This window comes from Eurosta solidaginis, chromosome 1 (assembly GCF_040869045.1).
Source record: "Eurosta solidaginis isolate ZX-2024a chromosome 1, ASM4086904v1, whole genome shotgun sequence".
NCBI classification, from domain to species: Eukaryota; Metazoa; Arthropoda; class Insecta; order Diptera; family Tephritidae; genus Eurosta; species Eurosta solidaginis.
Genome location: NC_090319.1, coordinates 94,748,957 through 94,775,503, shown reverse-complemented (window position 1 = coordinate 94,775,503; position 26,547 = coordinate 94,748,957). Strand labels below are relative to the sequence as shown.

The 26,547-nt window shown below is 38.2% G+C and overlaps 1 protein-coding gene across 2 annotated transcripts in view; it reads right to left on the bottom strand.

Moving 5' to 3' along the window:
- Gld (Glucose dehydrogenase) overlaps positions 1-24,846 on the bottom strand; it is a 179,136-nt gene extending 154,290 nt beyond the window's left edge. The window contains exons 1-2 of one of the 2 annotated variants that reach the window (XM_067759177.1): positions 24,609-24,846; positions 18,615-18,786 (exon numbers count right to left, since the gene is read on the bottom strand). The gene's annotated coding sequence lies outside the window, so the exon portion shown is untranslated. The remainder of the gene's footprint in view (positions 1-18,614; positions 18,787-24,608) is intronic. The other variant, XM_067759176.1, reaches the window with a different exon arrangement.
- Positions 24,847-26,547: the final 1,701 nt, after the last annotated feature.

Here is a 26,547-nt window from a genome sequence, read left to right as displayed (position 1 = left end):
GGTGAAATTAAACTTCCTAAAATCAAACAAAACTTTCGTCAAATCGAATTAATTTTTTTCAAGAGCAATGAAACTTATTCCAAGTCAAATATATTTTTTTTTTCAAGTCAAACGAATTTTTTTTTAAATCAAATGAAACTTCTTGCTTCTTATCGAATGAAATTTTTTCCAAATCTAATTAATTTTTTTCAAGTCAAATGAAATTTTGTTAAAATCAAATAAAACTTTCTTCAAGTCAAATGAAAATTTTTTCAAACCAAATAAAACTTTCTTCAAATCAAACTAAATGCTTTTCAAATGAAATGAAACTTTCCTCAAGTCAAATTAAACTTTTTTCATTAAATTAAAGTTTCTTCAAACTAAAAAAAACCTTTTTAAACCAAAGGAACATTCTTCAAATCAAATGAAACTTTTTTTTGAGAACGTTAGTCGTAACTGTAGTCTTTACACTGTAACGTAAAATGAGGAGGAGTAGGGAAAAGGCACACAGAACTGCCATGGAATGTCTTCTTATGACTTCTGATTATCACCTACATAGCGAGGCAAGAGTGCTCAATATAAAGAAGCATAATGAACTGCTGAAGTTTGCTGAGTTGTTACACACCGGGATATTCTATCTAATAAGTGCTTGAGCTAGCCCCGTCTCCCAGGAGATAAGGAAACATTTCCGTAAGCGCTATGATGCCATTCGGCACCTACCAGCTCAGCGGAATAAACACTGAATCGGCAAAAAAGAACTCAGACTACCAAGGAAGATACGAAACACGCTGACCCAACTTCTTTTTAGATACTCTAAGATAAGTTCAACTTTGACTTATCTAGAATCAATATCCTCTGCATGCGATGTATCTCCATACGACCAATCAACTTTTCAATTGCATCTAATAGCAGCATCCCTGTCGTCCAACCCTGCTAAAACCTCTAGTTTCCTTGGGCCCCTGTTAAAGAACTTGGATGACAATTTGTTAGTTGTAGCGCCTAATAAATGGCGCGAGGCACTGTTTACACAACAACAACATGATAATAACGATGTTTATGGTTATCGTCACGATTGCACAGCCAAAGCATCAACGAGGTATAGACGAATTCTGGATTTGTGTTTAAAGTATAATAAACTACCTATCGACAACAAGGGTTATCGGAGAGTTTTCGATATTTATAGATTTTTTATTAAAATTTTATCGATTATTTTATTGAAAAGTTACCGATTTTTTATCGAAAAGCTATCGATTTTATATAAAATTGCAATCAATTTGTTATCGAAAATTGTAAGAGAATTTATAGATTTTTTATCATAAACTTATAGATTTTTTAAAGATTTCTTATCGAAGTATTATGTATTTATTATCGAAAAATCATTGATGCAGTGGGAAAAGTTTTTGATTTGTTATTGAAAAGTTATCGATTCGGAGAGTCACACTCCCCGAAGGTTTTGGGGAGTGTTAGCGATGTTGGTGGTCCTTTGCCGGATATAGATCCGATCCGTTATATTGTTGTAACATGCACTATTAAAGTATATGCCCAACCATTTCGCGAACGATTTGATGTGATGCCATTGAACCTTCTAAGATATTAAACCCCCATGGCATAGTTCCATGAGGAACTTGGGGTCGCCAGAGCCTCCGCTGCTAAAGAAATATATTTTGTCATGAGAAGGTGAGGTTGAAAATCGAGTTAGAGAAGCTATAAACTGGGCTAGCTTCCAAAAGCCTATTTGTTATCGATGTGTTTTCCATTTGTTATTCACTACTCATCGGTTTGTTATGCAACAAATACCGATAATACTTCTATATAAAATCAATGACACATTCATAACTCACAACTAGCCGATAAGAAACCAATCATTGAATAACAAGCCGTTAGTAAAACGAAAACTTATCGGTATCTATTGTTACCGATAAGGAGCCGACAAAGCTCTTGACAAAGAGCACACAATTATTTATTTCTAGTAAAGTTAGCACTTTTTCGATTTAACTTAGACCTTCGGGCGAACTCTAGTTATTTTAAAAATAATAATTTTTGAGACGTACACTTGTATTTATATTTTAAAATCGAACTTTAAGACTACTTGGTACTCATGCCCTTTTTTTTTATTGAATAAGGCACACTTTTAGAGGGGCAAGTTAACTTTTTAGCTCAGAAATTTTGACCAATTTTTTAATTAATTCAGTGACTTAAGGTGTAAATAAATAAATATTAAATGAGAGGCGTTCAAAATCATTTGTTGATATATTTAAATAATAAATTACTTCTTAAATTCTAGATTTTTCGGATTCGGTACATGCATACAAAGTAGTAGATACAATAAAAGAATAGTAGATATGTAATTGGGGTTTGATGATAAATCTTAAACGTGATTAGCATTTTATTATTTAGTACCAGTTTTTGATAGATAATACTTCTTGTAATGAGAAAAAATTTGTATAGAATTTGTTTTCAGCTTAAGATAAAAAAAAGTACTTCAAATTGCATGCCCAATATATGGCTAATAAGAGCTTAAGCCTTTTAGAGAAAGATATATGATATAAGAAAAAATAGTATATATATATGCCAGCAGCACAAAGTTAACTCCCTTAACGTACCTTAAGAGCTACCCAGTTGATTAAGAAATTGGTAGGATCCCTACTCATCTGTGTACGTCAGTGGGATGAGTTACATATGTATGACACCAAAAACTGAGAACAAGGGTTGCAAGTCTGTTTAAATCGTAATTCTAGCCGATATGTTTAGGAAAATATGTATCTTATTTTATATAAATCAGTTCGACTTCCTGAATTGCTGAAACTGTTGAATTTACTGAAGAAGGCAAATGAACTTACCTTTTGGCTAAAGAAATATCGAATGCTTAGTCTTGCGAATTTAATGGGTTATTGGCAACAAAATTTCAATGAAGTAAAATGAAATTTTTTATAGCTCTTTGGTAAATTTCATGTCGGCAGCCAGTCAACACATACCAAAAATGCCCTGATTCAATTAAATCTATAAAATCAATATGAAATTGCGCACAAAGCCAACTTTAATATTTGCATTCATAATAAATGCAAAATATTCACAATCGATGGCAGACTCGATTTCTACTTTTATCCAAATTGCAAAAAAAAAAAACGTTTATTATACCTTTACTTAAAATTAATAATTTACATACTTAAGTAAATAGATAAATAAATGAAAGGCGCGATAACCTCCGAAGAGATCTTAGGCCGAGCTTCTTTTCCAATTTGCGTCGTGATCCTCTTGATTTTCCCTACAAATTGGCCGGACGGGACCTACATGTTTTATACCGACTCCGAACGACATCTGCAAGGCAGATGAGTTTTCACTGAGAGCTTTTCATGGCAGAAATACACCCGAAGCGCTTGCCAAACACTGCCGAGGGGCGACCCCGCTTACAAAAATTTTCTTCTAATTGAAAAACCATATTTCTAAAATTTTTGATGTTGCTTTGCCCGGGGTGTGAAACCAGAGCATACTTTGTGGTAGGCGGAGCACGCTACTATCACACCACGGTGGCCACCACATACTTAAGTACACACACAAAATAATGGGTGGAAACACTTGAATAACTTAAGTGGAGATGCTCGTACTCAATAAGCTCGTTTTAACGTTTTTATGAAGTCAGTGGTCACAGGCGAGCGCTAGAACTATATACATTTCTAATTAATTGAGGGCTGGTACGATCGCAATTCGGCAGAAAATTACGGGAAGGCAAGAAATGAAGTAGAGGAAAAAAAGGGAAAAACAGGTAAATAACGAAAACAAGTAAGGAAGCCTAAGTTCGGGTGTAACCGAACATCACATACTCAGCTGCCAAATTACAGATTGCAAAACTTTTAAATTACCTTCTTTTAAAAGTGGGCGGTGCCACGCCATTGTCGAAATTTTATTAAATTTCTATTCTGCGTCATAAGGTCAATTCACCTACCAAGTTTCACCGCTTTATCAGTCTTTGGTAATGAATTATCTCGGTTTTTCGAAATTTTCGATATCGAAAAAGTGGGCATGGTTATGTCCGATTTCGTTCATTTTAAATAGCGATCTGAGATGAGTGCCCAGGAACTTACATACCAATTTCATTACGATACCTCAAAATTTACTTAAGTTATAATGTTTACGTACAGACGGACGGACGGACATGGCTAAATGGGTTTCTTTTTTCGGCCAGATCATTTTGATATATAGAAGTCTATATCTATCTCGATTAGTTTATGCCCTTACGGGCTACCGTTATGCGAACAAAAATAATATACTCTGTGAGCTCTGTTGAGCTGAGTATAAAAAGTAGAGGAAAGGAAAGAAAGGAAAGCAAAAAGAAAAGGAGGAAAACAAAGGATATAGTAGAAGTCAAAACCGAAGCTTATACTGAAGCTGAGACCAAAAGCCGACGACGTGTTATCAATTTTATATCGCAATGTTAATGATTCGATTACCGATGAGCTATTGGTTTCTTACCCACGAGTTAATGGTTTGTTAGTGCTAAAATTTTGCTCTCGATAACAAAGGTTATTATTGAGTTACCGATTTTTTATTGATGGCGTATCGGTTTGTTAGCTGGAAAACTAACGATTTGTAATTTATTTAGTGGTGAATTTAATATGGCAATGTTCAATGAGTGAAAATTGTTTCCCGCTTCATTAACTTTTCTACAGTTCCGAACTAATGAAAATCGAACTAGTTCTTAATTGGTACCTTAGGTCTATGTATTTCTGAAACAGATATTTATATCACTAGCAAGTGACTTTCGTAGTGGGTCCTAAATACTGCTAGATCACTGCAGTTTTTTTTCAGGCGGAAATTGTAGCCAAGGAAAAAGCAACAGAAATTCTGGAGGAAGTGTGCTTAAGCTGCAGCCACACTGCACGTCACCAAAAAATGTCCTGGAATGCAAAGAAGCTTTGGAGAGACTTCGCTCAAACCATAATACATATCTATACTGGGTTCCAGGTCATAAGGGGACAGAAGGTAACGAGAGGGCCGATAAGTTGGCATGCGATGAATCGACAGTAGACAATAAATTTGGGAGAGATAAAAAGAAGTTGAATATGGCCCAACAAACGAGAGAGTTGTGGACATTAGCACCGGGCTACAAAAGTTCTAAGATCATTTGCAAATTCTACGACGTTAGACTCACAAAAATACTCATATTTCTAAGGAGACCAGACGTAAAGCTCACGAAGGGCATTGGACACTGCCTTCTGGCGTCATATGCTTATAAGTTAGGCCTCTTCAGTAACAGCAAAGTAGAACAGTAAAAAGGGCGATCTGCAGAAGAAACGGTTGAACACTTCCTGTGTTCGTGTCTTGGGCTTGCTAGGACCAAAAAAACGTTTAGTACTCGCCAAGATGACAGAGTTTTCTTTAACATAAGTCCTGGTGCCTAGTAGGGGTTCTTTCCTTAGGTCGTCAAAAAAATTCTGGTAACAGTATAGACACACACAGTCTGGGTGAGGTTTTAATTAAACTGCCCTAATATCGCTATCTATAGCATCGCTCTCTATAGCATCACGACTTTTCAGTAGCATGGGCGCCACCCCACATTCATGTAGTTACTTTTACGTACAGCCGCACAGTAACAGTACAACTGTTTATAACAACTTATACTTAAGTAGAAGCAATAGCATTTGATAGAGCATCGAAGGCGCGACCTACGATAAGGGAAGTCGGCACCGCAAAAACTTTGCGTGAACAGATGTAACTTTGCAGAGACCCACCATTTATGATAAGTAGGTGAACTCGGTTGCCACTACTTTTGGTGTGTCCGCAGATTGGCCGTGAAGGAGCCTAGTTCCTAGCCCTTCTTATACATCTATTAGCTTCGACTTGCCTTGTATCGATTCCATCAACTAACAGTTGCTTGGGAATCGATCCAGTGATTCGTTATCACCGATTCACCAATCCTGCTTACCTTCATTTACCAAGTCATCGATTCATTATCTATCTCTCCACCGGTTGGTTGGGAATTGTTTCACTGACTCGTTATCACATATTCACAAACCGCCTGTCCAAACCTCGTAATATCCCTCTACTGGTCGACATTAGTCCGCTGCAAACCCTGTACACCACTCACGGAAAATCGATCATCGTTCACCGAATACACCAGCAGCCGCAAGGTGTCCGTAAACCGACCAAAACCGCCAACAAAGTAATGTGTATTAATTTAGAAAGAAAATAGTTGTCTTCTCAGCTTTGGATTGACAAAGTGCTATCCTAGCCTTTGACGAAACACACCTTAAAAGCGACATTTGTGAAAGCTGTGCGGTCTTCGGCACAGCCAAAGACAGTCCTGTCTCTATTCGTTTTTTATTGAAAATCTGCAGCTGGATATATATTGTTCAATTCCATTCGAACTACGACTTTCTTATTTGTATTTTTTGGTTTTTTATACGTTTCATGGAAATGAAATGGAACTTAACTTGTAAGTCCATAAAGGAGAAAAGATAAACCCACCAATAAGTGTGCCGAATTGATCAGGATGACGATCTGAGTTGATATAGTCTTGTCCGCCTATCTGTCTGTCTGTCTGTCTGTTTGAACGAAAACCAGTCCCTCAATTTTTGAGATATCTTGATTAAGTTTGGTGAGCGGTTATATTTAGGTGCCCGATTATACATTTGTTGAAACCGGCTCGATCGGATCACTGGATCGGATATAGGCTATATACGATATATAACCAATTTTTTAGAAAAGAAGATATTTGTCATATCTTCCTCAATTCATTAGATTGAAGCTTAAAATTTCACCAAATGCTTATGTATACGTCACATATTGTTCAGATAAATTATTCACGGTCATAGCTGTATCATTCAGACCACAAGAAACGTGAATCTTTGTATCCTCACACATAGTACCGATCTATTTTAATAGTCAGCGTGCTTTGCACACAGAGTATATTAACTTTGGTAACATAAAGGTTGGTTGTATAGGTATAAAGGAATCGGGATGGATATACACTTATAAAAATCATCTCTATCGAAAAAAAAAAATTTGACTAAGCCATGTCCTTACGTCCGTCAGACTGTCAGTCTGTCCGTCCGTTAACACGATAACTTGAGGAGTTATTTTTTAAAAGTTACTAGGGTGGTAGTGCTAACTTGACGAATTGATAGCACATTTTGGGCCATAGTTTAAAAAATAAAAATGAGATCCAAAATCTATTTTGTGAAATCAGTTACGGTTAAAACGCGGCAATTATTGGCGTCCTTTATTTTAAGCTAGCTGTTGCCAACTCCAAGCTGCAGGGGTCGTTGGGCTAACTTGAAGGTCAAAAAAGCATTTTTAGGAATATTTTAAAAAATACTAGTGTTATCAATTTTTCGTTTTCACGGTAAAAAACGGTGAAAAAAGCGGCAATTATTGACATAATCGGTTTGATTGTAAGAATAGTTGAAATCGGTTTTTCGGGGTGGTAGTGCTAACTTAACCCTTTCGCGACTACTGGGACAATACGTCCCAGCAAACTTCAAACATGTGTATAACTTTTAATTGTTATCCAATTTCGCATTGAAATAAGCCCAATAAAACCATAAAGCCTTCTTTGATGATCAGTTTCCCGTTACGCAATATTTTGCACAGACGCGTCGCGAAATTTCATCAGAAATTCGTTGTATTTCAGTGTGAAACGTCTATCTGGTACCATTTTTATTCGTAACTAGCAGACCCGGCAGACGTTGTTCTGCCCTAAATTTGGTATATCTGCATACATTTTAATAAACTTTTTCCGTCTAACTCTGCCCTCGCCCCTCTACATTTTTTCCTAATCTTTGTATTCACTCCTCCCTCCGTATTTTCCCTTCATCTATCTCCATCTTCGTCTCATTCTATATCTTTCTCAGTCCCTTTCTCCTCCTCTCTTTTCTCTTCTCTCAAGTTTTTCTCATTCGTCTTCATATCTTATTGCCAGTCCCAGAGGGTAGTATGTATTTTGTTCCAGTCCCATTCCGAGCCTCAGTCCCAGTCCCACTCCGAGTCTCAGTCTCAGTCGCAGTCCTAATCCCAGTCCCAGTCCGTTTCTGATATAATTCCCGGAAAAAAGCACCGTAAATATTAATATAGGCAAATTTATATACCAAATTTCAGGCAAATCGAATAGGACGTATGTAAATAGGTATGTGGGTATTATTAATTCATGTCTTTATTTCGGCTTCGCATGCATATTTATCAGTTTTGCCAGGTTGATGCGACTAAATCGAATATCACAATGAAAATTACTTAAAAGCTCTCAGTAACAGATTTCATTTGATACCGGAAATACCCACATATTCTAGGAGTATTCGGGTCCATGTTTTGGCCTATATCTCGAGACTCTAGTCAGCAATAGGTATGAGAACTACCCTGTAGTAAAGCACTTATCAACAGTTCTCATTTGATATCCATATTGTATAAACACATTCTAGGAGTACCCGGGTCCACGTTTTGGCCTATATCTCGCGACCCTTGTTACCAATAGGTATGAAAACTACCATGTAGCACACATATCTCGAGACCCTAGTCACCCAGGAGTACGAAAAATACCCAGTGTCAAAGTACTCATAAACAGCTTCCATTTGATACCCATGTTGTACAAGCACATTCTAGGAGTACCCGGGTCCACGTTTTGGCCTATATCTCGCGACCCTTGTCACCAATAGCTATGAAAACTACCATGTAGCACACATATCTCGAGACCCTAGTCACCCAGGGGTACGAAAAATACCCAGTGTCAAAGTACTCATAAACAGCTTCCATTTGATACCCATATTGTACAAACACTTCCTGGAGTTACCCTGGTTCATGTTTTGGCCTATATCTCGAGACCCTAGTCACCCGGTATCAAAGTACTCAATATACAAAACTTCCCCGTGGAAAAATACGTATATATACCAATTTTTATAATAATCGGTCCAGTAGTTTTTGAGTTCATCGATGACATACATACAAACATTCATTTTTATATATGGGGTATTCCATCCCATTTCGACCAATTTTGAACCCGACCCCTTTAGAATTGGCTGAAAGTTTTTCTACTTTTTCTAGCTTACGAACCCTCACTAGGGTAGGCACCTTGTCGTTGGTGTGAGGGCTTAGCCGAACTCCATAGCGCCCGACTATGAGGCGGAGCTGGTTAGGACTGACATCTACGCCGTTTCGCCTCATACGAGGGCGGCGGGATGTCGGTGACCAAGAACTGCCAACCCCCTAATCCAGGGTGTTATGCGGACCGTGCCTATTGGACGATTTGCAGCCAGGGGATAAATTCGGCTGTATTCGAACGGAGTCTTCCCGATACCGGGCCACCTCGGGAAGTATTAATGGCCTTACCACAGCAAAGGGCGCTGCTGTGGCGGACTGTTCTTTCCCCGTATATAATACTGGACCACTGAGCCCGCCTTGTCGGGCAGGTGGTCGTACGACCAAGATGAACGACTCATTAACTGACTGTAATAAGGACGATGTAAAGAGGAGGACTGAGTCGCAATCCAAGGACGACAAATACGAATTAAGCGATGCGTCGGACTCGGGGAGCGAGAGTAGTGCTGATTCAATGAGCTCCGTGTTGGAGAAGCACACAAATGAAAACGGAGTAGAAGAGTGGAGAAGGGTACGGAGCAGAGGAAGTAAAGGAGCTCTCTCGCAGTACCGTGCAGCACTAAGAATTGTTCAACGCTTGGGAGCAGTGGTCGACCCAACAGAAGTGGAGATCGAGCGCTTGGAATGGGCCCATGAAGCGGTAGAAGTAGGTCGAAGGCAGTTCAAAAGTTTGCTGCGAGAAACCCTCGGTTCTGCAACCGGTACGAGGAGGAAGCAGCGTCGAATGGCAGAATGAAGAGGCAGCGTTCGGTGGAAGGCGATAAGCCTGCTTTCAAGAGGCAGAAAGGACCCAGTCCTAGAGCCGCGAGGCAGGGCAGTCGCATAGACAAGACAAGTAGGCCCAAAGCTGTAAGACAGATGTGCTCCAATAGCTAGGTAGCAACTACCTCGAAAGCTGCGAGTTAGAGGGAAGTTCCAATTAAGGAAGTAGGAGATAAGCCAAAAGGAGATAACGCTAAGACTCCGGCTTTCTCGGAGGCGCTAAAGGGAGTTAACGCTAAGACTCCGGCTTTCTCGGAGGTGCCAAAGGGAGATAACACTAAGACTCCTGCTTTTCCCGAGAAGATGAGTGATGTGGCAAAGCAGTCGCTGACTGTGGCGCTGGTTGATCGTAGCAGTCCTTTCGGACAAATGACTACTGAAAGGTGGAGATCTGTGGAAAGGGAGCTTATTAGCTTAATGCTTAAGATGATGCGGGAACAACCAAGTAAGCCCCTTCCAACCTTTGATTCTGGGGGATGGTATAACGGTGTGAAGATGATAGCGTGCGACAACATCGCGAGCTTGCAGTGGCTGGAGGAAGTGGTTCAAAACCTCCAAAGGCAAGGCACGAACGCGCGGTTTGAGGTGGTGGATAAAGCGCAAATCCCCACGGTACCCAAAGTTAAGGTATGGATACCATGCGTGATGAAGTCGGAGGATACACTGCGACTTCTGCAGAATCAGAATCCGAACATACCGACACAGGATTGGAAGATACTTACTGTATCTCGGCCTACCGAGGATGGTCAGTTCTACATCTTCCAAATAAACAAGCAGGCGGAGGATATTTTGTACACGCAGCTTGGTAAAATGTCATTTGGCACTGACAAAATTTACATGCGACTCAGGAAAAGAAGTCCCGAGGATAAAAACCCTACCACGCTAGAGGTGGGCGAAGTCGAAAAGGACCTCAAAAGCCTAAGGGAAAAAAGACAGGTGGAGGTCCCCGGCGTCACCACGAACGTGCTAGAAGAGGACCAACCGCTAAATGGTGCTGTGACTCGCACAGAGGAACACCCTGCACAACAGTCACGAGAGGCTGAAGGGGGCCTCGAATACTCTAAACCAAAAGGGCAAGGGGAGGACGACGACGTCAAGATGAAGGTGCTGGAGGGGGACAAACAGCCCAATGGTGCTGCGTGTCCTACAGATAAACCTCCAACACAGTAAAGTGGCGTCGAGCGAACTCCTCCTAACCCTTGAGGAGGGTTCGTTTGACGTGGCGCTGATCCAGGAGCCGTGGCTCTCATCGGGAGGAAAGGTTTCTGGACTTAGCGTGCGCGGGTTTGGCGTTTACTACGCGCAAACGGAAGGACGAGTGCGAGCTGTAGTAATGGTAAGGAAACAGCTGCATTCATATATGCTGCCTAATTACACCACTGAGGATCTCGTAGCGGTGGCCGTTGAGCAAAAGAATAAGCAGGCATTTATCCTGGCGTCCTGCTACATGGCCCATGCTGCGGAGGTCCCACCGATGGAGTGCAAAAGGCTAGTACAGGAGGAAGGGCGCAAAGGGCGGTTGGTCATAGGCGCAGATGCAAATGCGCACCACAATGCGTGGGGAAGAGCAGATACGAACGAGAGAGGCGAATCTCTGTTTTGTTACATCCTGCAAACCAATTTGCAGATAGCCAACAGGGGTAATGTCCCTACATACATTGGTCCAACATCCAGCTATGTTCTGGATATTACATTGAGCTCCGAGCGTGATATATCAAGGTATGATTGGATGGTTCTTGATAGACCATCCTTCTCCGACCATGCGTATATCAGCTTCAACATCCCCCTAAAGAGGGTAGAGAAGGGAGGAACCTTTAGAAACCCTAGGTCAACGAACTGGACTAAATTCCAGAAACATGTAGAAACAAAACTGGGACAATCCAAAGAGGTTGCTAATGTAGAGGAACTGGAAGAGTCGAATGAATTCCTAACAAGGACGCTTATGACTGCGTATAAAAAAGCTTGCCCTCTAAGAAGATTTAGAGGAAAAGCAAAGCCGCCATGGTGGAGCAACGAGCTGAGTCTTCTAAGAAGACAGGTTAGAGAAATGTTTAAGCTCGCAAAGACCGCGGAAAGCGAAGCGTGTCGGGACGAGTACAGGGATCTACTGAGGATCTACAAGCGTGAAATTACCAGGGCGAAGAGAAACTCATGGAAAAGTTTCTGTACGGACATAGAGTGCTCCAGCGAAACAGCACGGTTGAAAAAAGTCCTAGCAAAGGGAAACATAGTCCAGGGACTAATAAAGAAAGAGAACGGGGAATGGTCACGTAATAGTGAGGAATCCCTTGAGGTGCTTCTCGATACACATTTCCCATCGGGAGACGGTTTAGAGGAGCCAGCAGACATCACTCACACTCCGATCACGGAGCTAGTAGTGCCGGGCTTGGTGACCGATACCAAGATCGAGTGGGCAGTGAAGACGTTTTCTAAGTTTAAATCGCCGGGCCCAGATGGTATATTCCCGGCCATGCTACAAGTCTCAAATATATATTCGATGAGTGTATACGACTGAATCATGTACCGCACTCTTGGAGAACTGCTCGTGTAACTTTTCTACCAAAGGCGGGGAAGATCGGTCACATGTATTCCAAAGACTATAGACCCATTAGCTTAACATCATTTCTGCTCAAAACCTTTGAGAGGCTGATAGATGTGTACATAAAGTCCAACGTGGATGAAAAGCTGCTCTCCACAACACAGCATGCGTACACCAAAGGCAAGTCGGTAGACACCGCATTGCATAGGGTGGTAATAAGCATAGAGAAATCCCTGGAATATAAGGAGTATGCTCTAGGAGTCTTCTTGGACATTGCCGGGGCTTTCAATAATGTTGCAAAATGGGCGATTATGGATGGTCTTAATTACATTAAAGTACATCCTGCCTTAATCAGATGGATCGGCTGCATGTTAAATTGCAGAAATATTACATCACAATGGGGATTGTACGAGGCCACGAAATCAGTGGACACGGGCACGCCGCAGGGAGGGGTGCTATCACCTCTGCTGTGGACGCTGGTCATCAACCAACTGCTCAGGCAATTCGATGAGGGACCCGTAAAACTTACGGCTTACGCAGATGACGTTGCAATTGTCATAAGTGGAAAGTGCCTTCCAACGATTAGTTCTTTGATGAATCGGGCGCTTCGCGATATTCATACCTGGGCATCTAATGTCGGGTTGAAAGTCAATGCGGAGAAGACGGATATGGTCTTGTTTACAAAGAGGTACAAGGTCCCAAATTGGACCAGGCCTAAGTTAGGAGGGGTGACCTTACAGGAGAAACCTTGCACAAAATATTTAGGAATCATCCTAGACAGTAAGCTGTCATGGAAGCTCAACGTGGAGGAGAGGGTCAAGAAGGCCTCAACGGCACTCTACGCATGTAAAAGAATGCTGGGGTGTACGTGGGGCCTATCGCCCTCTCTTTCTCATTGGGTTTTTACAGCGATTGTAAGCCCTATTCTATACTATGGAGTTCTTGTTTGGTGGAAAGCCACACAAAAAACAACATACCTCAAAAAATTAGAGGGGGTGCAGACTATCGATGCTTATCATTACGGGAGCCCTGAAAACAACCCCGACGGCTGCACTGTATGCCATTTTGCACATCCCACCTGTAGACCTGGTAGCAAAGAACAAAGCGTTAACGACCGCAACCAGGCTCGGTGCTTCGGGGCAGCTTGAGCGCCGACCATATGGCCATAGTAGTATAGCGTCATCAATCACAAGACGAACAGACTACATGATTCCCTATCTGCGCTTCGAGGGAGATCTCAAGGCCACAATAGAGGTGGACGGTTGGCGTAAGGGTGCGCAAATGGCGGACGAGGCGATACATGTGTACACCGATGGTTCCAAAGTAGTGGAAGGAGTAGGGTCTGCGGTATACTGCGCTGATCCGGAAATAAGTAGATCCTACAGGCTGCCGGATTACTGTAGCGTTTTCCAAGCGGAAATATTAGCCGTAACCAAAGCAGTAGAAACCCTGGAAGAGAATAGCTTAAGCTGCAACCGTGTTAACTTTTATATTGACAGTCAAGCAGCAATTAAGGCAATAATCTCGCATAGCACAGCATCTAAATGCGTGTTAGAGTGTAAGCAGTCTCTGGAGAGAATCGGGACAGGGAGAAGCATACATCTATATTGGGTCCCAGGGCATATGGGAATAGATGGGAATGAAAAAGCGGATGAACTAGCTAAAAAGGGCGCATCCCTTGAAGCTTGCTCCGTAGATGTCCCAATTAGATTGGGCGAGATTAAGCGAAGGCGAGAGCTGCACATGATCGATCAAGCGGGAAAGGCGTGGGTTCAAGCGCGGGGCTGTAAAGTGTCGAAGATTATGTGTAGGTCTTACAACCTTAGACTAACACAGTTGCTCCTATCATTAAAAAGAGAGGACTGTAGACTCATGACGGGTATTCTGACTGGACACTGCCTTCTGGCGTCACATGCCTTTAAACTAGGTTTGGTCAGTGATAGCAGATGTAGGAAGTGCGGGTTGGAGGAGGAAACGATCGAGCACATTCTGTGCTCGTGCCCTGCACTTGCCAGGCTAAGATTCCAGCTATTAGGAGTGATACAGCTGTCAGATCTAGAAGCTGCAAGTGGCTTAAGTCCTAGGAAGCTTCTAGTATTTGCTAAGAGGATGGAGTTATTTTATAACATAGGTCCTGGTTTGATAGGGTTTTTCAGTTTGGTCGTTAAAACAAACTTCTGATGACACTACGGACTCAATCAGTCTATGTGAGGTCCTCATGGACCGGCCAGTTCAACCTACCTACCTAGCTTACGAAAGACGCTTTTCAGAAGTTTTTCAAATTTTTTCATCCAACTCAAAAAAAGTTATGCATTTTTAAAAAAACACGGTTTTATTTTCAAAATGCTATAACTTTTTCAAAAATTGACCGTTTGGGATCGTTTTTTTTTTAATTTGTTTTTAAATGTACTTTTCGGAAAAAATTCAAAAAAATGTTTAAAGTTTTTTTTTTGTAATTTTTCAGTTTTTCGAGATTTTTCGAATTTCGCCCTTTTTTTCTCATAAAAAACTTCAGTCAATTCTGCAATCATCCCCACTTATCCCGGAGTGGGCGGAGACTTTTTTTTTATTTAATTGAAAAAAAAAACATTAAAATTTGTTTGTATTTTTTCCGAAAAGTACATTTAAAAACATATTAAAAAAAAAAAAAATGATCCCAAACGGTCAATTTTTGAAAAAGTTATAGCATTCTGAAAACAAAAACGGTGTTTTTTTAAAAATTCATAACTTTTTTTGAGTTGGATGAAAAAATATGAAAAACTTCTGAAAAAGGTCTTTCGTAAGCTAGAAAAAGAAGAAAAACTTTCAGCCAATTCTAAGGGGGTCGGGTTCAAAATTGGTCGAAATGGGATGGAATACCCCATATATAGATATACCGCTTGCAGTAAAATCTAGGTGTGAACAGATATTATTCCTTCGAAATTGGAAAGAAATAATGAAAATGTAAGTTTTTAATTTTATAATTTATTTAATAATAATAAGTTTTTTTATATTTATAACTGCATTGGGACATATAATCCCAATAATGTATTTGTTTGGGATAATAATATCCCAAAATTTGTTTACACCTTTAGATGTGTAAAATTTTTTTGGCTCTTTTGGTATTATTTGGACTTATACGTCCCACTTATAAATGTTATTGGGATTATATATCCCAGGATAACGGTAAGGATTCAGGTATGTTCAACATCTTATATTTTAGCCATATTACAGTATTTGCTGTCGTAATGATGAAAACCCCGCCTGATTTCGAAAAAAACCTCAGGGGGTGAAAGGGTTAACGTCAAGTTAGAGCTACTAGGGGTTAACTTGAAAAATATTCGAGCGGTAATTTTTTCGATTCCACGGTAAAAAAACGGTTAAAAAAAGGTAAATTATTAGCTATATTTGAGTTTGAAATTTTTAAGTGGTAGTGCTAACTTGACGGACATAAATTTCACGAAATCGGTAATGAAGCACACTCACTTTTATATAAAAGATTTTTAAAAGGGTCGTGGATGAATAAATTAAGCTATATCTTTACATAACAGAGCTTTATATCAATGGTTTTTTTATTTTCCAAGTGGAATTATAACAAGAGAAAGGAAAAATTTCAAGTTTTTGAAAATGGGCATGGCACCGCCCCTTTTATGACCAAGGCAATGTTCTAGCCATAAATCGAAGAAAAATTAACATATCGATATAAAATTGTATCAGGGAATATTTTTAGTAAAAATGGACGCGATCGGTTAAAGACCACGCCCAATTTTATATATAAAGGATGTTTAAAAGGGTCGTAGGCAAGAATGAAAGGCTGTATCTTAGCGAAAAATAGTTTTGTATGAATGATAATTTTATTGTAAGAGCAAATTGGGAGGCATTATTTTTTTTAATGGGCGCTGCCACGCCCCTATTTCGATTTCTGGATCCTCCGAAAAAAATAAATACCTCATAACAAATCTCTATACATATGTTAGGCTTATAACAAGAAATATTTTTAGTTAGAATGACCTAGATCAAATATCAACATTCTAGGTGTATTAATTACTAAATAAGCAGGCTTTTTGTGTGTTTCCAAAATGTTATATATATATAAAGTTAGCGTTGTTATCATCCGATTTCGCTCATTTTAAATAGCGCTGGGAGATGAGTAAAGAAGAACCCATATGCCAAATTTGAATAAGGTATCTCAATATTTACTCAAGTTATCGTGATCACAGACAGACGGACGGACGAATATTGCTAGGTAGGTAGGTTGAACTGGCCGGTCCATGAGAACCTCACATAGAACGATTAAGTCCGTAGTGTTACCAGAAGTTTGTTTTAACGACCAAACTGAAAAACTCTATCAAAAACCAGGACCTATGTTATAAAATAACTCCGTCCTCTTGGCAAATACTAGAAGCTTCCTAGGACTTAAGCCACTTGCTGCTTCTAGATCTGACAGCTGTATCACTCCTAATAGCTGGAGTCTTAGCCTGGCAAGTGCAGGGCAAGAGCACAGAACGTGCTCGATCGTTTCCTCCGCCAACCCGCACTTCCTACATCTGCTATCACTGACCAAGCCCAGTTTAAAGGCATGTGACGCCAGAAGGCAGTGTCCAGTCAGAATACCCTTCATGAGTCTACAGTCCTCTCTTTTTAATGATAGGAGCAACTGTGTTAGTCTAAAGTTGTAAGACCTACACATAATCTTCGACACTTTACAGCCCCGCGCTTGAACCCGCGCCTTTCCCGCTTGGTCGATCATGTGCACCCCTCGACTTCGCTTAATCTCGCCCAATCTAATTGGGACATCTACGGAGCAAGCTTCAAGGGATGCGCCCTTTTTAGCTAGTTCGTCCGCTTTTTCATTCCCATCTATTCCCATATGCCCTGGGACCCAATATAGATGTATGCTTCTCCCTGTCCCGATTCTCTCCAGAGACTGCTTACACTCTAACATGCATTTAGATGCTGTGCTATGCGAGATTATTGCCTTAATTGCTGCTTGACTGTCAATATAAAAGTTAACACGGTTGCAGCTTAAGCTATTCTCTTCCAGGGTTTCTACTGCTTTGGTTACGGCTAATATTTCCGCTTGGAAAACGCTACAGTAATCCGGCAGCCTGTAGGATCTACTTATTTCCGGATCAGCGCAGTATACCGCAGACCCTACTCCTTCCACTACTTTGGAACCATCGGTGTACACATGTATCGCCTCGTCCGCCAATATTGCTAAATAAATTCCTTTTTTCATTCTGAGCATTTCTATATATTAAAGTCTATATTTATCTCGATTAACCGTTATGTTACCAAAGTTCACAATATTGAGATATGGTCTAAGCTTCAAGTTTTAGGTATGTTTCCTTAAAATGCAGATTTGCAAATAAATATGTAAAATAAACTGCAGCGTAAATCCAACTTCGGTTACACGCGAACTTAGACTGCCTTACTATTTTGGGAATAGTTTGTATTTAAAACATGCCTGAGTAGGATTATAATAGTAATTTATCAATTACAATTGAAACTCGCGCTGAGTAAATAATGTTCGGTTACACCCGAACTTAGACACCGTTACTTGTTTATTTTTGTTTTAAACTTTTTTTCTACTATTGGCCTTGTAATGGCGACGGGTCAACCCGAAGACCACTGCAATTAGAAAGATGTTGATTGGACAAATTCTATGGCGCAAAATATACTCCCTAAACGGCAAACTTATAAAAGAAAAACCACACTTAGTGCAGTTTTAGCAACTTATCTTGCAATAATTTAGGTCAACCTCATAGTGCATTATGAAATGATTATTTAAGAATTGCCAAACTAAGCGGGTACGAAAATAATTTTTTTTCTCATATGTTAATGAAAATTCATATACAAATTTGTTTAAAAATTGGTGCAAATGGCAACGTAAGAAGTTCGTAAGTTTATATACATATATTTTGTGCTAATAAGCTTAAGTTTTTTTTACGAAATTTTAGTTTGGTATGCGTTTTTGCTCTTTTTTCATAGAACTGAGCTTTGAAGTTTAATCGGAGTTTTTCGTTGTTTTTTTTCGTTTCTCTTTAACTGCTTATGAAGTTTTGTTTCTTTTTCTATTTTTAATAAAATTATTAGTTTAACCTTCATTTGGCGTACACATTTTCACCGCATTAACATTAACACACAAACCAAATACCAATTTAAAGCTGCGCAACTGCCTCGAATGCAATTTGACATAAATGTTATTGGTTTGTATTTTAGTCTCTCTTGTTTGTTTATTTGCTTGTTTTTTGCGACTTTTGCTACTTACATACAAAGGAAAAGGAAGTCGCTGCTTAGTTTTTGTTGATGTTATCGTTTTGCTTTTGCTTTTGATTTTGTTATTTTTTGTGTGTTTATTCTTGTTGTTGTTGTATTTTTTGCGCACAATAATGTTCTTCTTTCAATCAACTTCACCAACTGTTTGGCATTTGTGCGTTCAACTGTCGATACGAATTTCAAATTTAGCTAATACTTAGACGCTTGTTTATTAGACAGTCAAGTTCGTTGCTTAATTCTTTTGTTTCAATGCTGTATTAAGCAGCGTTGCCGTTTAGTGTGCAAAGTGGTTTATTTTTGCAAAGCCTTATGTCGTGGAAAAATTTTGGTTATTTTCGCTTTAAGAAAATCTACAAAAATCAAGGAAAGTGTTTAAAATACATTTTGGATACTTTCTCAGAAAGAATACAAAATTGCAATCAGCGACGGATACTAGGACATGTTTCTGATTTTCACTTCTTGATGAGTTAGCTTGCCGGCTGCATAGCTTTGAACTCGAACAAACTTACATTCATACTGGTCTGGTGTTGACCTTATGCCACCCTAACTTTTTTTATACCTTCCAAGTAAACATATCAAACATGAATACTTTTATCACAGAGCAGGCATGGAGCGAGTTTCATAACGTTTTTCGACAAGGTTGAAGGTGAAAATGTTTTCTAGACCTCTTCTACATTACATTTTGCCAATAGAAAGTGTGTATGGAAACTTTCGCGATAGTTCGTTTTAAAATATCCAAAATGATCAAAATATAAAATTTAGTTGGAAAAGGTCTTCTTATCGCAAAACTGGCAAAGCAGGCTTCTTACCGATGGACCAGCGGGTAAAGAGCTTGAATGTATGCTCTTCCGCTTCTGAGGAAGACCCCTGGATGTTGGTGACCAAGAACTGGCAGCTCAGGACGTAGACATGAAGTATTTACCGCGCTATTTGAACTGGCAGCGACAGTTGTCGACGGAAAGAAAGAATAAGGTGAATGATAGAATAACGCAGCAAGCCAGAGTGCACTTAGTGAGCTCGGCGAACTAGCTCGGATAAATAACTATCAATGAAACAGAACAAAAGAGAGGGAGTTGAAGAGAGCCCTCTCTCATTGCTTGGCAGTAATGCAAATCTCGGGGATAGTAGTCGACACAACAGATTTCGAAAGCGAGCTCTTGACATGGGCTTGTGCGACAGTGGAAGCAGGTTGAAAGCCGTTTGCTGGCAAACACTTTATAAGAAACTGCAGCCACACTCAGAAAAAAATGTCTCCCGATTGAAGGAAAACGGGAATGAAATGGCACTCAAGAAATTGTTTCCTTATTCGAATGGCCAAATTTTGGCTATGCGAAGAGGAAAACATTTCTTCATTCAAGTTTTTTCTGAGTGCATATTGTGGGAAAAGAAGTTCCAAATGGGAGTAAGAGTAAGAGAAATTTCTCCTCTCACAGAGCTGCGAATGGGCTGGCCGCATACACATAAACCTCTACTACATCGAGACCTACAGAAAAGCAAAGCGAAGAGAGAAGTTTTAGTATCGAAAAATGATGTACTTCAAAGCTATATGGCAGAAAGAAGAGGTAAATAATGGTAGCATACCAAAAAAAAGACGAAGTGATTTATGAGACAAACGAAGGTTACGACGAGACTCCAGCTTACTCAAAGATTCAAAAGGATGGTAACGTTGCAACTTCAGTTGCCTCCAAGAAGATGAATGAAGTGATAAGCAGTCACTGACTCTGTCCCATGGGCAAATGAATACCGAAAGCCGAGATTTGTAGAAGAAGAACTGTTTACATCGGTAACATTCTCCTTCACTCTAGGACAGAGTTTTTGTTAATACTGCAAATCCAATGACGACAGAACCTCGCAGAAGAGCTCAAAAAATAAAAAAAAATTTGAAACATGAAGCCGCGAAAGATCACAGCACCTGATGCAAAACCAACTTTGGCACCTCGGTCTATTTTCGTGGATACTGTAAGGAGGTTGAACAGAATATTCCCAAACTGATTTGGTTTACGACAAGCATATGACCTGGTTTTCATTAGCTATCTACCCGAATTCGCCGCAGATTCTAAACTCTTGTATGTTGCTGAATTGCCGATACCCATCATCTGGATAGAATACAAAGGTGGGCTAGGAATCCGAACACCTTCTCGCATAGCTACCGCAGATTATCACTTGTCATTGAGGGAACTGATCACTCTCAGAGTTAGAGGCATGGTCGTAGGAGTCATATACTGCGAAAGTCTTATATCTGATTCTTTTTTTAAAGAGCTAATCCATCCATGAATGGGTACGTTTGGAGTTATGTACTTTTGCTACTGTGAATGCATAGGCGACATACGCCACACTTGCGATGGATACGGAGGACCAATCAGACATCAAGTTATCATAGCTGACTAGCGAGCCTGAAGTGACGATTTACTAAAATAGATGATGCCTCTTCTGTTGCCCGTACTATTTGTATTTTATAATGCTTTTCTTTGCCCGTTGAAAGCGCAAATCTTGGAATTGAAAATAATGAGTCCGGGACATGTATAGGTATAGGCATGACGGCTGGTGTTTTTGCATTGCAGCTCAATTTTTTTTGCTTCATCTACACTAAATGAGATAGTCTCCAATTCTGTTATTTCTACTAAGAGAGATGTGTATAACTTTCGTCATGGAATTTATTTCCTTAACACCCAAAGAAGGAAGTTACAAAAAAAGATTTTCTAATTTGATCGCCGGATGAATTCGAGCCACCGTCATTGGCAGCGCAGTTAAGTGCTCTGCACTGAGCCGGTGTCCTCAACAATATTTTTTTTCTTTTGAGAACATTTTTCTCTCAAAACTAATTTTTTCAAATTTTTACGCCAACTGTTTCGAACCAGAGTCATTGCCTTCGCGCTCGAGGCCTCTGCTGACTGAGCTACGTTAAACAACAAAAAATAAGTTTTTATTAAATAATCCTTTTTTAATAGTTACTTTTTGTTTTTTTTTTTTGGAAAATAAAATTGATTTGTTGAGTTTTTTTTTTAATAATAAAAATTATTTTTTGAGGTTTATTTATTGTTCGTAAAATAAATATTAATTTTGAATAAATATTTGATGAAAGTTTTATTAATTGAGTGAAAAAAAAAACGAAATATAACTGTTACTTATTTTCGAAGGTAAATTATTTTGCGCGAGAAAATCAAAAAAATTTTCAAGCGAAATTAAAAAAATATTATTTTTAAATTATTTATTTTTATTTTGCCCATATAATAAAATTTTATTATCTAATTGACAAAAAAAAAATACCTGTTATTAAAAAAAAAATTTTTTTTATTTGAACTTTTTCAAAGAAAAACATTTTGTTCCGAGCATTACCAATGCTTGTTGAAAAGTGCTAAAGTAGCATTTTTCCATTGCTTTCAACGAACATAAGTGATGGTCGGAAAAAAATGACAGGAAACATTTTTTTTTTTGGAAAAATATATTTTTAATATTATTTTTTATTGGCAAATTTTTATTTTTAATTTGAACGTGTTTCGAGAATCACTTAATCAGTATATTTACAAACATGATGCAATATGACATAAAAAGACCAAAAAACAAAGCATGCTTCTGTACCAAAATAAATATAATATTTTTTGCTTTTTGCTTATTACTTGAAAATATAGGTTTTTTTTTGGAAATTTTTTTCCACTAAAACGAATTCGAAAAAAGAACTGTCTGAATGAAAGTTGTTTGAAATATTCTGAACTTATTTCAGCTGTAAAAAAAAAAAAAAAATTTCCATAAGAAATTCGTTAAAAATGATAATATAATAGTTAAAAGTTCATTTTAGGCTAATTTCTCATAATTTAAGCCTGATATCCCTACTAAATTTCAAAAACACTATAGATATCAATACAGATTCTGAAATGTTCGTAAAATACCTTTAAAGTAAGTCCAATATGATATTTTTCCTATAATTCTATCAGAAGCTATGAAGATTTTTTGGCCACACCCCACATTCAAATGCAAAATATCCATTTTGCAAAAGTGGGGACCTCGAAATCGGACTTAGGGCTATGGTGTCTTCAGCAATTTTTTTTAGCATCATCTGTAGATTACGTTTTTGCTACACTCCTGATGGGAGAAAATCCATCCATACATTTGACTCGCTCTAAAATACATATAAAAACCACTCAGAATAAATATTTTTCAATCACTTATACAAATTTTCGGTTTCAATATTTTTGTAATGATGAGGTAATTTTAAGTCCGTACATATCCTGAAAAGTCATAATTTTTTTTTTATTTATGCCCCTTTTCACTTAAGTCTCATATTTCATACATTTTCTTCCATCTAAAAATTTATTTTGTTCCAGCTTTACATCGAGAAAAAATTCGGAAAAATTTTGTTTTTTAAATAAAAAAAAAAAAGGAAAAGAAATTGTCTGCAATTTTACAGTTGGCTTTTGTAAGGCTTAAAATTGTACTATATAATTGTGTTCGCGGTTTTTTATTAAATTTGTATAAAAAATAAGAACTTTTTTATTTAGTTACAGCTTGTTCATTGTTTTGATAAAAAATTTAAATACAATTTTTTTTTCAAAATGTTTTTCCTTTTTTAAATTTGTTTAACAAAGCTAACAATGTAGGCGGTGAAATTATATTTTTTTAAGAAGATAATTGAAAATAAAAAAAAATTATGTATATGGTTTAAACGTGACAATTGTAAGTGGATTACATATACAGCCTAATTCTGAACAAAAATTCCTTGCGAGTTCTTTACCTTCTCTCTTTCCTCGTATTCCAAATAAAAAATCCTTGTGACTTTTTTCACTTCACTCTTTCCTCTTATTCTGAACAATGTTCGAAAAAGCGGAGAGGATGATTTCTCTGCCATTTCTTAGGAGTTTTTTCACTTGTTAAACTGAAGGGAATGCATCAAAATAGTTAAAGTAAATTGGTTCTTCTAAGAAAGAATTATTTGTACGAATTTGTGCTAAAATATGTACATTCTACCACAATATTCTTCATTTCAAGTCGAACAGTATATCAAAAGCAAAGGAAGAGCTCTTGGTATATTTAATGCAGCCATCCAGAAATTGCGCAAGGACTTTTAAGAAGGCTTAAATAGATTCTGGTATATGACGAAAGATGAATTCAACTCGATTTGGCCGCTAGAAAATTGCTTTGCTGAATGGAAGCAGGCAACTCCAGCGGATTTTTGTTATCCCGCCGTGTTCTTCTGTTCTCTCCTCTGTTGTTGGTGCTGCTGCACCAATTCATTTCAGTAAATACCATATGAAATACAATACTTTGCATTGTTTATACTTTATTTGTTAATTTCAAACAAATTCACAACAATAATTAAACTTTTAAATTTTTTAAACAAAATAAGAAATGTGCTACAAAATTTTAATTGACAAAACAGTTGAATTCGAAAATTCCAAATTCCTATTCCCCAATTATTGTTCTCCCTCGGAGAAAAAATTGGAGGAATTTTTCTGGGGAATAATAAAAAATCAGCGAGAACAAAATTCCGAGGGATATTTAGAATTGGGCTCATAGATATATATGAATTTCGTTATAGTTTCGATACAAGCAAAATTACTCCAAGTTGGCCTTTAACACCATCTTTATTTTGTTTGTGGTAAATTTACGACTAGTTTAAACACTTTGTTTTAGTAGGTATCTTAGGATAAATATTTTTGTGGGTATTTAAGTATTGTTTTGCTAATAAATATAATTGAAAACGGCAACACTGCTATTATTATTATTATGCAAAACACAACTTCTAACTTGAGCATAATTTTTTATTTTTTAAATTTAAAATTTGCTCTTACACCTTTTCCTTTCTATTAAATCGCTTTTATAGGCGCGCGTTTTGTTGTTGCACCAGCTGCTGGTGCTGCTGCATCAACACTCGACCTTAACTTATTTACATAGGCGAATGGTGCATGCAACTAAATTTTGTGTTATGTAGTTGCAACTTTTTTTTTGCTCTGCACGCACACCACACATGCACACAAACAAAGATACACACCTATGATACGTAATAACTGCACGTTTTTGCTTTGTTTTGTGTTTTTTTGCTTTCACACACACGCAACGATTTAAGAATCGTTTCTACTTCAGTGCTTGCATAAGTTTAAAATGCATTTCGATTTACCACACACAATAAATAAATCACCGAAGACCCGTTCACTTAGCGCACTGCTCCGTTGTAAGCTTTTCAAGCGTTCACATTCGCGGTCGGCATCAAACAACCGTTTGTTGCTGCACCTTTCAGTGTTTTTATAAACACGAAATTGCGCTCAATGCGATTTTGCAAAGCCAATCGAGTTGCGAGAGTTAATTGAGTCTTTGGTGCTGCTGATGCCTCTGTTGGTGGTTGCTCTGCGTTAGTAACCAATGTCTCAGCTGTAGACTGTTTTGTATGGCAAGAGTATTTAATAGAGTATATGACAATTCGCCTTTGTTACTATTTTTCATGTGCTGCAATGCAACACTGACGACATAATTCATATTGTAGCTTTTATTTACATAAATTTTGCGTTCGATAGCAGAATTATCTAGTAAAGAAGTTCCGAACGGAGTAATCGCACCATAAGCCCTTCTGTTATCTGTAATATCAAATTGAAATTGAATAAGAACACAGAGGTCTTCCATCTGGCCAGGCACAATGTTATCAAACTTATTAATTGGCAAAAGATTAGCAAAAAAAAAAAAAACAAGTAAGGAAGGCTAAGTTCGGGTGTAACCGAACATTACATACTCAGCTGAGAGCTTTGGAGACAAAATAAGGAAAAATCACCATGTAGGAAAATGAATCTAGGGTAACCCTAGAATGTGTTTGTATGACGTGGGTATCAAATGAAAGCTATTAAAGAGTGTTTTAAAAGGGAGTGGGCCTTAGTTCTATAGGTGGACGCCTTTTAGAGATATCGTTATAAAGGTGGACCAGGTGTGACTCTAGAATGTGTTTGTACGATATGGGTATCAAATGAAAGGTGTTAATGGGTATGTTAAAAGGGAGTGGGCCGTAGTTCTATAGGTGTACGCCTTTTCGAGATATCGCAATAAACGGGGACCAGGGGTGACTCTATAATGTGTTAGTACGATATAGGTATCAAATTAAAGGTATTAATGAGGGTTTTAAAAGGGAGTGGCCTTTAGTTGTATATGTGAAGGCGTTTTCGAGATATCGATCAAAATGTGGGTCAGGGTAACCCAGAACATCATCTGTCGGGTACCGCTAATTTATTTATATATGTAATACCACGAATAGTATTCTTGCCATTATTCCATGGGCTTTTGATTTCGCTCTGCAGAACTTTTTCATTTTCTTCTACTTTCTACGCGATAACAAATCGATACAGTTTTGAAAAAATTGATCTCTCGATTCTCGAAATGTTGTTGATAACACATCAATAACTTTACGAATAATTAAATAATTAAAAAAATTTTTAAGTCAAACGGTTTTGTTGAAAATAATACTTACATGAAGTAATAATAATACTAAAAGCTAGAAAACACTCCTCATCAATCTAGGGCGTTGATCAGACAATTAAATAAAAGCGTTGGGCGCGTGAAATTTCTAAATATGTGAGGCTTAGCATAACCTGATTAAGGTTCAGTTGATCTTACTTATGAATATCAATAGAAATTTTACGCGTCCAACGCTTTTATTTAATTGTCTGATCAACGCTCTAGAGTGATGAGGAGTGTGATGACTAGTACCTAGGACCTACCTTATGATTTTCTAGCTTTTAGTATTATTACTACTTCATGAAAGTATTGTTTTCAATAAAACCGTTTAACTAAATTATTTTATTTTCAAGTTTTTAGACGCTACTTAATTGCCTATTATTTCTCATTCTATTTAGTTCATTTAGTGACTCATTATTACAAGAACTCTTTCCTTACAATTTGTTACAATCTAAGTCCTCCATACATAATCCTTCCTTTGCTCGACTCTGTGC